Source organism: Nelumbo nucifera, chromosome 7 (assembly GCF_055504915.1).
Source record: "Nelumbo nucifera cultivar China Antique chromosome 7, China Antique-T2T, whole genome shotgun sequence".
NCBI classification, from domain to species: domain Eukaryota; kingdom Viridiplantae; phylum Streptophyta; class Magnoliopsida; order Proteales; family Nelumbonaceae; genus Nelumbo; species Nelumbo nucifera.
The window spans coordinates 23,290,763-23,304,486 of NC_142655.1; the positions used below are offsets into that span (position 1 = coordinate 23,290,763).

At 41.9% G+C, this 13,724-nt stretch overlaps 1 long non-coding RNA gene and 1 pseudogene across 2 annotated transcripts; both read left to right on the forward strand.

The window, feature by feature from the left end:
• Positions 1-391: 391 nt before the first annotated feature.
• Positions 392-2,769, forward strand: LOC104593531 (pentatricopeptide repeat-containing protein At5g66520 pseudogene; annotated as a pseudogene). Its single transcript, XR_016078362.1, has one exon. The product of XR_016078362.1 is annotated as a pentatricopeptide repeat-containing protein At5g66520 pseudogene (transcript).
• Positions 2,770-4,860: 2,091 nt separating this feature from the next.
• Positions 4,861-11,234, forward strand: LOC148790268 (uncharacterized). Its single transcript, XR_016078364.1, has 2 exons — positions 4,861-7,984; positions 8,287-11,234. It is a non-coding gene; the product is annotated as an uncharacterized LOC148790268 (long non-coding RNA).
• The last annotated feature ends 2,490 nt before the right edge of the window (positions 11,235-13,724 follow it).

The following is a 13,724-nucleotide window of genomic DNA, read 5'->3' on the forward strand; positions in this document are numbered from 1 at the left end:
TGGTCGGTCCAATTCATTCAAATTGATTTTGGACTGGACGGGGTCCAATCCAAAACCGGTCCATTGACACCCTTGTGAGGCGGAGATGTGAACTCTAAATAAACCCATCTATTTCAATTGATGGGTCGAACAGTTTGACCAGCTTGGACAGCAATAGGTCACAAACATCGGTTGAAGTCCAAACCAACTACAAGGATCCTACGTGGACATGTCTCTCATCCATGTCAGCCCCATGTTGTCTACTGAACTGGAATTTCATGCGAACAATATCCTTTTTCTTTTCAATTTTCTTACTTTTTTTGAGAATTTGTTATATCAGTTGCTCAGGCAAAAAGAAAAAGATAATAGCAGGTTCGGTTAGGCCAACTTACCCGGTCGAACCATTCTACTCTCTGTCCGTTATTAAGCAACGAAGAACGAACTATCAGCCAAGCAATAGAACTCCCAGTCCCACGGCTCTATCGGCTAACGGCCTAATGCAATGACCTCTCTTGTGCTACCCCAAGATCCGCCGCCCTCTCTTGGATTGCCGAGAACCCAGCGGCCCACCTTCCATTGCGTCGAATTCTGCTCAACCATGGCTCAGCTGAAGCAATTTCACTCTCAAATCATCCGACTCGGCCTTTCGACGGACAATGATGCCATGGGCCGAATAATCAAGTTTTGTGCGATCTCTGAATCAGGGGACTTGAATTACGCCCTGAAAGTGTTCGATAAGCTTCCCCACCCAGATGCCTTCATTTACAATACCATTATTAGAGGTTACTTGGAAGCTCAACTAACAAGAAATTGCATTTTCTTCTATTTCCGTATGTTACAAGATTCCGTGGCGCCCAACCGGTTCACCTTTCCATCAATCCTCAGAGCTTGCTGCATGGATAATGCGACAGAAGAAGGAAAACAAATTCATGCCCATGTTTTGAAATTCGGGTTTGGGGAGGATCTCGTCTCTCAGAACAATCTAATTCATATGTACGCGAATTTTGGGCGTCTGGGAGAAGCACAAAGAGTTTTTGATAAGATTCATCAACCGGATGTTGTCTCTTGGATAACTTTAATTACCGGGTATTCTCGACTGGGATTTGTTGACCAGGCTTATAAAGTTTTCAGCTTGATGCCTGAGAGGAATTCTGTGTCTTGGAATGCCATGATTGCCGCTTACGTTCAAAGTAACCGTTTCCATGAGGCATTTGCTGTGTTTGATAGGATGCGAGCAGAGAAAGTGGAATTGGATAAGTTTGTGGCGGCAAGCATGTTATCGGCTTGCACAGGTCTAGGAGCTCTTGAGCGAGGAGAATGGATACATGGGTATATTGAAAGCAGAGGGATTGAAATGGATTCAAAGCTTGCTACAACAGTCATTGACATGTATTGCAAATGTGGTTTCTTGGAGAAGGCAATCGAAGTCTTCGGTGGATTGTCCCAGAGAGGTATTTCTTCATGGAATTGCATGATTGGAGGCCTAGCAATGCATGGGCAAGGAGAGGCTGCAATTCAACTATTTAAGGAAATGGAGAAGGAGGTCGTAGCCCCAGATAACATCACTTTTGTCAATCTTCTTAGTGCATGTGCCCATGCTGGTTTGGTCAAAGAAGGACGCTATTACTTCCGTTACATGACCGAAGTTTATGGTATTGAGCCCAAGATGGAGCATTTTGGGTGCATAGTAGATCTTCTTGGTAGAGCAGGTCTGTTAGAGGAAGCAAGAAATCTTATAGATGAGATGCCTATGAGTCCTGATGCAGGTGTCTTGGGAGCCCTTCTTGGAGCCTGCAGGATTCACCGAGAAATTGAGCTGGGAGAGAAAATAGGGAAACAAGTTATTGAACTGGAGCCTCATAATAGTGGACGCTATGTGTTGTTAGCTAACCTATATGCAGAAGCTGGTAGATGGGATGATGTTGCTACTGTTAGAAGGTTGATGAATGATAGGGGTGTGAAGAAGGTCCCTGGCTTTTCAGTGATTGAAATGGATGGCGTTGTCAATGAGTTCATTGCTGGAGGCAGGGGTCATCCCCAGGCTAAAGAAATCTATGACAAAGTAGATCAGATGCTGGAAAGCATAAGGCCTGCAGGCTACTTGCCTGACACTGATGGAGTATTGCATGATATTGAGGAGGAGGAGAAAGAACATCCATTGTACTACCACAGTGAGAAGCTTGCAATTGCCTTTGGTTTGCTGAAAACCAAACCTGGAGTAACAATCCGTATCTCAAAAAATTTGCGGGTTTGTAAAGATTGCCACAATGCAACTAAATTCATTTCAAAGGTTTTTAATCGTGAAATATTTGTGAGGGATAGGAACCGTTTCCATCATTTCAGAAATGGTGAATGTTCCTGCAATGATTACTGGTGACAATGGGAGTAATCTACGAAGAGAGCTTTTACTCATTTGAGGAAGACAGTGATGCTTAAGGAGTTGCCAAGAGAGAAGCATGCTTTTTTAGAGCAACTGTACCGAACATTTGGTCTAGATTATTTGTATTTGGCATGCAAAAGTGTGGTATACTTGCTCCATTGTGACAGTATAGCATATTATCTAGGTGGAACATGTACATGGGAGCGGGTTCAATTCCACAAATTTGTAGCCTTGTATTGGAGATTTAATTCTCCTCAACAAGTCGACATTGTATATATCACCAGGCTATAACTGGCATTATATATATATAATGACAATTGGATGGAAGAAAGAAAGTAGCACATCAAACAGGTGGTTATTATTAGCATTATTATTATTCACATCAAGATGATGCTAGTCTTATTTGTGCCAGATTAATGAGCTCCGGAAGTTTTATTTTTCATACCATTGCATTTTAGTCTTATTTATTTCAATGTTTGTTGAAGGACTTTTTTTTTTTTAATCCAAATAATATTTAAACAGTATAACCCAAATAAATGGGTTCTCTAATATGCTAGCTAAATCATCAAAATTAAATAGGAAAAATCTATGATGCGGGAAAGACAATGGTATGGAAAGAGTTTTGACCAATCAAAACCCACCCATGGATTTTGATGAATAACACCTATTGGCTACCACGTGTATGATTCTAGTTGACTGGTCAGACTTTTTTCAAATATCATATCTTTTCCATATCATAGTTGACCCCAATTAAATAAGGTGTCCTGTACTGGAGCTCCCTCTCTTTAAGTAGGAAGGACAGGTGTCCTTCACCTAGGGGGACAACTACCCCACTTCCTATTTAAGCTCCAAGGGGAAAGTAAAAGGGGCTCCTTAGTGAAAATTGTGTGATTTGTGTCCACTCATAGAAATTCCTAAGAAAAGCCAAGATAAAGAAGAGAATTCATCATCATCATCATCATTAGAAGAGAGAAGTCCTTAGGGGAAGAGAGGGAAGAGTGAAAGAAATCTCACTAATACAAGTAGGTAAGAGGAAAGTCCTCTTTGCAAATATTTCCTATATGTGTCTTCTAATATATATCCTTCTTCCTCTCTCTTTTGTTTTACTACTATAAAAGGAAATAGAGGGAAAGAAACCACTACAACTAGGTGGTTGATTATGGTCCCTCTATAAAGAAAGGTTAGGGATTACACCATCTAGAGTCTTGTTCCCAAGGGTTGATTATGGTTCCCTTCAATTAAAAATGAAGAACAAAAGGATACAGAAAACTGTCTATAATCAAATAATCAATTTGACTAACTACAGTTCCCTTTTCATATATAAAATCCAAAAGATTAAGGCTGTCTATAGTTAGAATTTTGTTTGATTGACTACAAATTATTGTGAAGAAAAAGTGAGAAGGAAATCTTCTTTGTATCAAAAAGAAAAGAAAGAGAGAAATGTATTGTTGTGGAGTTTCTCAATTGTATTTCTTTTATTTTCTCATTCTCGTAAACTTAGAATATATAAAAGAATGCAAATGAAAAGTTCTTTTGTCTTATGCATTCATTTCTCTAAGTCATAATCAAAAGGTGTTCTCTACTTTCTTGTATAAATGTAATTAAGGGGAATAATCCATATGATTCCCTTAATGGGCCTTACCCAAAGGAATAAAATTCAATCTCTCGATTGAGTGAATTATCCTGCATGGGAATTTGTTAAAAACTTTTTCACTCCAACAATGTTAAATGGGGAATTATAAGAACTATGATTACCTCCCATGCACATAGAGGAAATACAAGGTGAGTTGGATTGTGCAAGTATTTTGGTTTGGAGCTCATGTTGGGAAAAAATTTGCGGTTAGTTCCAACCTCATTTGGAGTGGTAAAGTTCAAAGCTCAAGATTTTATTGAGGGCCATGATGGAGGTTCACTTGATTGTAAGAGGTAACAAGAGAAGAAGCACGGTTTTGGGGTCACTGAATGCCTTTTCTTCTTGTGACCATGTTTTACAACAAGTAGTTCCTCAGTTTAATAGTGGAAGAAGATGGGTAAGGTAGAAGTTATAAGAGACATTGGACTGCATTTGTTGGAGACCCATGTCCTCTAATGGTGAAATCTGACCTCTGTTGTCTTTTGTTGTCATTTAGTCTTGGATGTTGTGGTTGATCAATTCAAGAATAGTGGACATAATGCTCATGTCTGGTGGGGTGTTGACACGGAATCTTTAGAGGAGACAAGGGCTGTAATAGTTATTGTCTGGAGTTTCAAGAATTAGGGTTAGAGGTTGACACAATTTCAAGGGATTAAGGGTTAGAGGTTTATGGGCCAAGTAAATTTGGACTTTTTTAGGGGCTCTATTGCTTTTAAGTTGGAAAATAGTAATACAGGCTGAGATAAAGAGATCGGACAAGTTCTGCAAGTTGGAAGATTATGATTTGAAGAATCTCTCACTAGAGTTTTTTTTTTTTATAGGATTTTACCCCCCCCCCACCCCCTCCACAAAGAGAGAGAGAGGGAGAGAGAGAGGAAAGGAAAAAAGATGGTTTGCTTTGAGATTACATGACACATTGTGGGGACACTTTGTGTATAGGAATGTGGGAACACTGTGGGTAGTAGATTCGCAACACCCTATAGTTTTATGGCCTTATTAAAATCTAACCTATAGTTTGTATTTTATTAAACACCCCTATAGTTTGCAATTGATTTACTTAATTAACATGATGAAATGAAAGTGAAAATAACAATTTTGACCCTAATGCCCATTCAAATAAATTTGATCAAAATAAAATAAAGGGATAATAGCATATAAGGGAAATTTTGGGCCCTAATATCAGTAAAAGTAATATTTTTAAAAAATTTTCAAAAATATGGTAACTTTTGAAAAATAATATCAATAAAGGGCAGAATCATTGTTCATCCTCTTCTTCTTGCAATCTATTCACTAGTGTTGTTGCCCGCCGCCGTCTGCCGTCGCCTCCGGCAATGCCTCCGCCTGTCTCCACCCACCTCCGCCTCCGCCTCCGCCTCCGGCAACATTGCCGGAAGTGGGCGGAGGTAGAGACGGCGGCGGCGGGTGGCGATACTGGTGAATAGACTACAAGAGGAAGAAGATGAACAGTGATTCTGACCTTTATTGATATTATTTTTCAAAAGTTACCCTATTTTTTAATTAATTTTTTTTAAATATTACTTTTACTGATATTAGGGCCCAAAAGTTGCCCTTATATGCTATATCCTTAAAATAAAAATAAAGGGTAAAATACAAAAATCTCCCCTAAAATTTCTAACAATCACAAAACCTCACCTCAAGTTTTACTTTAAGAAAAACCTTCCCTAAACTTTTGAAAAGCTCAACACAAACCTCCCTTCTGTTCCTAAAACCACACGAAAAATATTACTTTATTTTTTAAATACCTATTTTACTCTTTTATATATGATTTTATATATAATTTTACTAAGACTCATTAGACAAACAGAGGAACTCGTGTTGCTTTGGGTTCTAAGGCTGAGACCTGGACACCGATGAAATGAAACCATATGAAACTAAAAGCGGCTTTGGTGGCCAAAGAAGAAAACGCTGGCTCTCCTGGTCAAGGTTACGAATGAAGAAACCCAGCACCACTGTCTCCGTCGATTTGAGGCGTAACCCAATAATTAAAATATTTACCTCCTCTCTCCAATGTCTTCCTTCCCTTCACTCATTCACAATTTTTCTTTGCTATTTTCTTTTTTCCTTGGATTAAGAAAGTTCATCCTTTCCTTCTATTAACATCAACAAAAACTCATCTGTACGATGAAAACCATCTCCGCATTACAACAGCACCCACAACGAAATCTTGCAGAGCCCTAGCCACTAATGGATAGGTGAAGGAAGCTTCCACCGAACAACCACAGATTATCATTAATAGTAAGATCTATAAAACAATAATTCCTCAGTTTTTTTCGCATTTTTTATTTTTTATAGGCTTGCTCAAATTCAACCACCACTACTCACCGGTGTCATCACACGACCAATTACCAGACGCCGACAATCGCACCCACCCTTAGCGGTACCTCCGCTTCACGAACAATCCCTGACCCCTGATCCTCCCCCATTCACCATCGATCGAACAAATCCACGATCCAGATCAAACCGTATGGTGTCAGATCAAATCTTATCGAGCTTCACGGCTTTGCCGACGGGGCTCGCTTTAGGGATGGCCTTCCTCCCTAATGCCTTGAAATCGAAGGTACAGTCGTGCTGCACCGGGTACCGATGTAAACCACAGAATGTGATCCTGACACATTGCACATCGGTTTGGCTACGGAGCTGCCGAAGGTGACCCAACGGATGTCGACACGGTGAGAGGGTGATTCATGGGGTTTTCGTTCAGAAGTTTTACAAGCGGATGATGTTAGCCAAAATCATCCGTTTGTCCAAAATCATCCGTTTGTCCAAAATCAGTTAGCCTTGTATATATATACAGAAATAAAATATTTTCTTTGCGCATGGTTTCAGAGACAGATCTTTCCTGATCTGCGCTTTCGTCTACCTTCTGTCTCCCCTGTTTTCTTTTTTTTCCTCTATATCAGAACTCACTAATGGCGTCGGAGCAAGAATCAAGCGTCCTGCGTCAAAATTTGTCCATGGAAGCCAGAACGGATCCAACATGCTCGCCATTCTATCTCCATCCATCTGATAATCCGGGATTGATTCTTGTCTCTAATCTATTTACCGTGATAATTTTCACACTAGCAACAAGCAATGAAGACCGGACTTCGAGCTAAGAACAAATGAAAGTTCGTCGATGGTTCATTGCCACGACCACTATCATCCTCATCGGAAGAAGAGATTTGGGACAAATGTAACTCAATAGTCATTTCTTGGATCTTAAACTCAGTAGCAAAGGAAATCCACTGCAGCATAGCCTTCATCTGGCGTGAGTTGCAAGAAGGTTTGGCTAAAGTGATGTTCCACGCATTTATTAACTTGAGCGAGATCTTGACTTGCTTCAGCAAGGAGATCTCTCTGTAGTGCATACTTTACAAGATTGAAAATTCTCTGGGACGAGCTAGCAACACTCACCGACTTACCTGAATGTACTTGTGGTCTGAACTGTGGCGCTATGAAATTCTTTCTGGCCGATTGGGAAAGGAGGAAGATTCATCAATTCCTCATGGGATTGAAAGATTCCTTCAACATCCTTCGCTCACAGATTCTTGGATCCGATCCCATACCACCTCTCAATTGAATCTATGCCTTAGTTATCTAGGAGGAGTGACACCAATTAATTATTTCCTTGAGAGGATCATTGGCTCTTGATGCTGCAGCTTTCCATGTTGCTTCCAAACCTCAAACTCATACTTCTAGGCGAAACAGACCTTACTGTGATCACTGTAAACGCCAAGGTCACACAAAGGACAAATGTTATGAGCTCAATGGATATCCTCCTGGTTGGAACCATCGACCTCCTAGAATTGACAAGAATGCTCATCCTCCGCAAGATTGAGCCGGATCAGACAAAGCAACTTCATACACAGTGACCATTGCTCCTTCAACTTCTGGCCAAGAATCCCCTGTTATTGGATTGTCTCTGCAACAGTACAATCAATTGATTTCTCTCCTCAATAAAGGTTCAACTGATATATCAGCCAATCTTTCTGGTAAAACTGTCCCTATCTCTTCTGTAGAATGGATACTTGATAGTGGTGCATCTGACCACATTGTCTCTGACATGTCTTTATTCTCACATTACTTTCCTTTATCTACTCCAAAATATGTACATTTGCCCACTGGTGATCCTACCTCTGTTACACACCATGGCACAATTTCCTTCACTTCTAGTCTTTCTCTTTGTGGTGTATTGCATTTTCCAACTTTTACTTGCAATTTAATTTCAATTAGTAAATTGACTCAATAGTCATGTTGTGTTGTTTCTTTCTTCTCTACTCATTGCATCATACAGGACTCAATCTCGAAGATCACAATTGGAATGGGTGAACTCCGAGACGGTCTCTACTACATTCGATTTTCTCCTCCCACCTCAGTTCATCTTACCAGCCCAGTATTATCCTATGAATTGTGGCATAGGTGCCTCGGTTACGCTTCCAAGTCTCGTATGTCTTTGCTACCTGAACTCTCTCATTCACCCTCTGATGTATGTTGTGATGCTTGGCGTCGTGCCAAGCAGACAAGAAGTCCATTTCCGATTAGTCATATTCATACTACTTGTCCATTTCAGTTGATACATTGTGATATATGGGGCGGTTATAAAACCCCGTCTCACACTAATGCTCATTTCTTTCTCACTATAGTAGATGATTACATTAGATGTACTTGGACGTTTCTCATGAGGCATAAATCTGAAGTTTTTCATTACCTCACCTTTTTTTGTGCAATGGTGGAAACACAATTTAAATACTCAATTCAGCAGGTTCGATCTAACAATGGCCTAGAATTCATGTCTGGCCCCTTGCAAGATTTTTTTCAACAGAAAGGCATCATCCAGTAGCGGTCTTGTGTTGACACACCACAACAAAATGGTGTTGCTGAATGCAAATATAGACACCTATTAGAAGTTGCCCGTGGTCTTCGCTTTCAAGCATGCCTACCTATTTCCTTTTGGGGCGAGTGCCTTCTTACAGCAACTTATCTCATCAACATCACATTGACACCCTTGTTGGGAAGAAAGTCTCCATATGAGAAGCTTCATCTTTGACCCCCTAACTACAACTACCTCAGGATGTTTGGCTGCTTATGTTATGCTCAAATCAAACCGGTTCCCCATGACAAATTTGCTGCTCGTTCAACCCAATGTGTGTTCATTGGCCATCCACACAGTCAAAAAGGGTACAAAGTATTCAACCTTGACACCAAACAGATATTCATATCACAGGATGTAGTTTTTTATGAAATTGTTTTTCCATTTGCTACTGCATCGACTATTGATTCAATTGAAACTGTTATACCTATGCCTCAACCTGATGATGGATGTGATATTCCTTCACATAGTGATGGACACCATGTGCATGAGAGCATTGCTGAACCCATTATAGACAACAACAGTCCCATTGCATGTCAAGACACAAATAATGGGCCTCATCACAATCATGCTACTGATGGCCCTATTAATTCTGGTCCCACTCGCACACGCCACCTCCCATCACATCTACAAGACTTTGTGTGACCTCCCTACATCTCTCACAGCCCACCATGCCCTACTCACCCCTACATCCATCATCCCCCCAAACCTACAACGTATTCTCAAGCTCCCAAATGCCCTCATTGGCAGGCAGCCATGGCTGACGAGCTTGTAGCATTTGACCGTAACAACACCTGGACCCTAACGGACCTCCCTTTTGGAAAATGGGCCATAGGCTACAAATGGGTCTATAAATTGAAGTTAAAGCCAGATGGGTCCATAGATCGCTACAAAGCACGTCTTGTAGCAAAGGGCTACACTCAGGTTGAAGGATTGAATTATCATGATACCTTTTCTCCTATTGCAAAATTGGTGACTATGCGCTGTCTACTTGCGGTTGCCGCCGCAAAGTGTTGGGAGTTGCACCAGTTGGATGCCAACAACACCTTTCTACATGGAGACCTCCATGAAGAAGTCTACATGATGCCCCCTCCTGGTCTTCTTACCTATAATGATCATCGTGTTTGCAAGTTAAATAAGTCACTCTATGGCCTTAAGCAGGCTTCACGGCAATGGTTTGCAAAATTCACACAAGCTCTCATCGACATTGGTTTCCAGCAGTTAGTGGCTGACTACTCCTTGTTCACATAGCACTAGTCCAACTCATACATTGCTGTCCTTGTGTATGTGGATGACCTGATCATCACCGGGAATGATCCAACTCGCATTGCTTCTCTGAAAAGCCAGATAAACAATTTCTTCAAGACAAAGGACCTTGGGCCCTTACATTATTTCGTGGGCATTGAAGTCTCTAGAACTACTGATGGGATTTTCCTCAATCAACATAAGTATATCCTTGACATCATTTTTGAAGCAGGCATGTTTGACTGTAAACCAAGCCCAACTCCAACGGAACAATAGAAGCATTTCCATGATGACTCTAGTCCGCCCATCTCTGACCCTACCCGGTTCAGGCGCTTAGTGGGTCGATTGGTTTATCTTTCAGTCACCTGGCTCGAGTTAAGCTTTGCAGTACTCTCTTAGTCAGTTCATGAATGATCCCCGTCAGGAACACTTGGATGCTGCCCTTTGTGTTGTTCACTACCTCAAGGCCACCCCGACACATGGACTATTTCTATCATCACACAATGACTTCTAGCTTCAAGGTTACTGTGACTTTGATTGGGCTAGCTATCACTCGGCGATCAACCACCGGATATATCACCTTTCTTGGAAACTCACCACTTTCTTGGAAGACTAAGAAACAACATACAATTTCGCGCTCCTCTGCAGAAGTCGAATATTGGGCAATGGCTGTTGCTACTTGCGAACTTTTGTGGGTTAAGAGGATCCTTGCTGATCTTACAATTACCCTTCTAGCACCCATGCATCTCCATTGCGATAGCAAGGCCGCAATACACATTGCAAACAATCCAGTTTTTCATGAGTGTACAAAACACATTGACATTGATCGTCACTTTGTACGCGAATATATCCAGAAGAAGGAAATTCAAACCTTCCACATTTCTGGCGCCCTTAAGCCAGCTGACCTTCTTACAAAAGCTCTCAGTGCAGATCGATTTCAACAGCTATTATCTAAGTTGGGTGTTGCTTCCCACGTCCAACTTGAGAGGGGGGTGTTAGCCAAAACATAGGCGGTTACAACAACTTTGTAAATAGGCCACGTGGCCTCCTACTTGTCCAAAATCAGTTAGCCTTGTATCTATTTATATGCATAAATAAAATATTTTCTTTGTACGTGTCATTCATTCAAGATACCAGTTTACAGATGAGAAACAAGACCAGTTTACAAGGTAGCGGAGGAGAAAGAGGACGAAGAGGCAATGAGGGATTTCTTGATGGCGATCTTGGTAGAGGAAGCTTGTTCCTCCTTGAGGCTTTGGTGGTGCTAGGTTTCTTCATTTGGAACCTTGACCAGGAGAGCCAGGGCTTTCTTATCCGGCCACCAGAGCCACTGTTAGTTTCTACTAGTTTCATTTCGACCTTGACATTTTTCGTGTGACAGTAATGGAAGGGAGGTTTATGTTGAATTTTTCAAAAGTTTAGGGCAAGTTTTTGTTAAGGTAGAACTTGGGGAGAGGTTTTTATGATTGTTAGAAACTTCAGGGGAGGTTTTTATATTTTACCCGTAAAATAAAAATAAAAATGCCATTTTTAAGCTCCTAGTAAGAGGAGCAATCACTCTATTTAGTTTTATTTGGTCAATTTTGTTTTCTATACAAAGAAGTGTTAGGGATGCTTTTTGAATAAACAACTATAGGCTCATGCTCTTAAACATTTTCTACTTAGTTTAGGTGATTGTTCGGGTCATGGTTGAGCTGGCCCTGCGAGACACATGGTTGCCTAGTTATCACCTGACCACATTTTCCTAGCTTGACCACGTCGGCCTGGCTCGGCCATGTTGGCATAACTCGGCCGAGCTACGCTATCATGGTTGCCCCCCATCTCCTTTCGCCACGTTAACTATACGTCATGTGGATGAGCACAACTACGGGTAAAGAGGAATAAGGAAGACAAGTCCATTGGGGAATGGGACTCTATCCCGAATACCTCGGCGGCTAACCTCATCCCGACAACCCCGAAAGCCCAAACCGACCAGGGCACGGATCTTCGGCTATAAAAAGGTAGTCCATGCTTGAGGTAAGGGAGCCCAACTTCTGAGACCTACATTGCTATTCAGCTCGGACCAACATCCTTATAGCTCGGCCCTACCACCTACCGCCTCCTATTGACTTGAGCGTTGGAGTACTTACCCGGTGATAACTCCTCGAGCCTCTCACTTCTCCTTTCTTGACCGCAGGTCTTGAAGCGCGGCCTTGTCCTTGTAGCTCGGCCCCGCCTTACCAATAAGAACAATCTGGTTGCTCTCCTCAATTCATGCACCACCTCGGATTGAGCAGCATTAGATTGGCGCCTTTTGTGGGAACGCACAAAAAGCCTTTCTTGAAAATCCTTCCTTACCGCGCTATCAAGAAAGCGGTCAAGATGCCCAAGAACTAGCCCAAACGATCAACAGGCCGATCCCCATCTCGGGAGTTTCGCCACCATAGTCTTCCGCATCAAGAAATTCCATAGCCTCCAATCGTGGTTGATCCTAGTCAGTTCCGAGCAATGGAAGAAAAGGTTGACAAGATCTTCGAAATGATGCAGAACCTAGGATCTGCGGCACCGCCTAGCAAGACCATCCCCCCTTATGCACCGACACGCACGAAGGATGATCCTCATCTCGAGGACCCCAGAGCGTGCCGAGCAGACAAGGGCATAGCACGATCAGACCAAGAAAGCAAGATACAACAAGAAGGTCAGCCCCCTCCGCACGCTCTCATAGCAGGACGAATGCCACCTCACGTGGTTTCCGTCGCCGAGTCCAGCTTTGTGAAAGACCGCATCACATGCCCTAAGAAGGAAAGTGCAACACACACCGCGGCCCCGGACCGAAGGGATGATGAGATTCAGGAACTCCGACAGTGCTTAGAAGAGCTAGAGCATAGTCAGAGAAGCATGACGTCGGTTGTAGATCAGCCCGCACCACTGACCGTGCCCATGGCCAAGGAACCACCCTTCACTTAGGAAATTGTGGACAAGGTACCTCCCACAGGATGGTAGGCACCTAAGCTTGACAAGTATGATGGAAACACTGATCCTGCCGACCATATTGAGGCATTGAAGGCTTAGTTAATGTTACACGGATCCTCCGAGGGCTTGACGTGCAAAATCTTAGTAGCCACCCTTGCAGGTGCAGCCCTAACTTGGTATTCCTCCCTGCTTCCATGCTCAATAGTGTCATGGGAGCAGTTGGAAACCCAGTTTCGTGCTCAGTTCACAGCGAATCAAAAGCATTGGAAGACCTCAGCCAACCTCATGCAGGTACGAAGCTGCAACATCGATCAATTTTGTGTGCAAAGTATTGCATCATTTTGGATGCAAACATGCCTTGAAATTTGCAAAAGCTATCGCTTTCAATATATAAATGAGTTATTGTAAAACTAAATCATAGTATATATATGCGACATTTGCACTCTTCTTAATTGGAGCTTGAAGAGTGGGCCAACCTTACCTTGTATTTTTGTATGTATTTCTACAAATTCTCCCCATTTTTATTTTGAGTTCTAGTTAGGGTTACTCATGGTTCGGCTAATTGAACCATGGGTTATTTTTAAATTGAATTGGTACTACCATTTTTTGTAATTTTTTGAACCAAAACCAAACCAATATCATTGATTAACCGGTTGACTGGTTTT